Source organism: Penaeus japonicus, unplaced genomic scaffold, assembly GCF_977035675.1.
Source record: "Penaeus japonicus unplaced genomic scaffold, GWHDUDI00000001_assembly GWHDUDI00000036, whole genome shotgun sequence".
NCBI classification, from domain to species: domain Eukaryota; kingdom Metazoa; phylum Arthropoda; class Malacostraca; order Decapoda; family Penaeidae; genus Penaeus; species Penaeus japonicus.
Window position 1 is genome coordinate 21,310,278 of NW_028234438.1, and position 2,500 is coordinate 21,312,777.

The 2,500-nt window shown below is 27.6% G+C and overlaps 1 protein-coding gene across 6 annotated transcripts in view; it reads right to left on the reverse strand.

Moving 5' to 3' along the window:
- The window catches only part of LOC122259495 (uncharacterized), a 162,707-nt gene that overhangs the window by 107,389 nt on the left and 52,818 nt on the right, over positions 1-2,500 (reverse strand). For 4 of the 6 annotated variants that reach the window (XR_015190610.1, XM_086531793.1, XM_086531791.1 and 1 more), the window contains exon 1: positions 2,291-2,430. The exons of 1 other annotated variant lie outside the window; for it this stretch is intronic. The gene's annotated coding sequence lies outside the window, so the exon portion shown is untranslated. Of the gene's footprint in view, positions 1-2,290; positions 2,431-2,500 lie in introns of those variants that run through there. One more of the 6 variants, XM_086531795.1, reaches the window with a different exon arrangement.

The window sequence follows — 2,500 nt, forward strand, 5'->3', positions numbered from 1 at the left end:
GAGCGGCGAAACCTGCATCCCAGATGAGATAACGCGAACCCGAAGCGTGCTGGCGACAGATGGCCCTTCTGACACCAGGCGCCACTTCTGCTTTGTGTTATGTTTTGTTCCTTTGCTTTGTGTTGTTATGTTTTGTTCCTTTGCTTTGTGTTATGTTTTGTTCCTTTGCTTTGTGTTATGTTTTGTTCCTTTGCTTTGTGTTATGTTTTGTTCCTTTGCTTTGTGTTATGTTTTGTTCATTTGCTTTGTGTTATGTTTTGCTCTGAACAAGGACTATAATTATGTATAACCGCGTGTATAAGCTGATTTAAGGAAATTCATCGTTTATTGCAGTGAATTAATGCTAGTATAGATATCGGGGTTGGATGCTGTTCTGTGTTGCATTTAATGATGTTGCAACAAATGTCTGAATTTATATGTAATATGTGTTTATACTACATATGTAGGATTTGGAATTTTTGATCTTAAAGTTCTTGCAAGTTATAATATACTGCGACTTAAGGTTGTTTATTTTAGATTTGTTATAGCAGTTGAGTGAAAGTGAATCATAATGATAGTGATGATAGTAATAATAGTGATACAAATAACAATAATGATAGTGATGATAGTAATAATAGTAATAAAAATGACAATAATGATGGTGAGGATAGTAATAATAGTGATAATAATAACAATAATGATAATAATAATAACGATAGTCATGATGATAGAAATAATAATGATGACATTTATGATAAGTATATTAATGATAATGACAATAGTAAAAAAGACTATAACAATGATAATGATGATAATAATGATAAGTGAGAGAGATAAAGAGAGTGTGATATATATATATGTATATATATGTATATATATATATATATACATATATATATATATATAGATATATATATATATATATATATATATATATATATATATATATATATATACGTATATATACACGTATATATATATACATATATATATATATATATATATATATATATATATATATATATATATATATATATATATATAGTGGTAGTATTATCAATATTTTCATCATTCTTATTGTTATCAGTATTATCATAAGCATTTTTATTGTCAGTCATTACTATCATTATCATCATCATTATCTTTTTTGTTATAATCATCATTATCTTTTTTGTTATAATCATCATTATCTTCATAATCATTATCATTAGTAGTAATACCAGTAGTAGTAGTATCCAATTATTATAATTATCATCATTAGTATTAATACTTTGATTATCAATGTCATCATCATGATAATTATAATCATGTTGATCAGCATCATTATTATCATAACTTTAACTATCCCCATAGTCATGGTCATTGTGATGATGATTATAAATGTTGCAAATAACAATATTATCGATAGTGTCACTTTCATTATCATCATTATTGTTATCATTGCTGATATCATCATCATTCTCCTCACTGATATCAATATCATTATTGTTATTGCTATCATATATATATATATATATATATATATATATATATATATATATATATATATATATATACTATATATATATATATATATATATATATATATATATATATATATATATTATATATATATATACACACACATATATATATATATATATTATATATATATATATATATATATATATATATATGTGTGTGTGTGTGTGTGTGTGTGTGGTGTGTGTGTGTGTGTGTGTGTGTGTGTGTGTGTGTGTGTGTGTGTGTGTGTGTGTGTGTGTGCATTTGTACAGGTTTGAACGCGAGGTTATGATAATCAAAATCATAATTAAAGCAATGAGGTTGTTCATTATGATAATAATAATATAAAATGATAATCTTAGTAATAATGATAATAATAATGATACCACAACTACTACGTAATAATAATAACAATACTGATAATAGTAATAATAATGACAATAATAACAATAACAATAACAATGATATATATATATATATATATATATATATATATATATATATATATATATATATATATATATGTATGATGTATTACAAGAATAATAATGATAACAATAATAATGATAACAACGATGATGACAATAGTAATAATAACAACATTGATAATGATGATAACAACAGTAAACATAAAAAACACGAATAACGATAATAACAATAAAAGAAATAATAATGATAATAACCATCACTGTTATTACTAGCACCATCACTATCAACTCCACCAGAAAACAAACATAACATCATTTCCAAAATTCTCACACTTCAAAACAACAACAACAACAACAACAACACCGAATCCTGTACTTACGCCTAGGGTGTCGCCAAAAGCTAATCAAACGCACTGGCCAGAGTCTACTTTTTCCCCCCGTGGGCGCAGAGAGGCAGACGGTGGTGCTGCTCGTGTGGCCGCCCACCGAAGACTGTTGCTTCGACTCGCCTGGACTCTGCATCGAGACGACAGGGAGGGGGGGAGGGAGGAGTGAGGGAGGGGGGGGGCGGCGGTTCTGCGCGAGGGAGT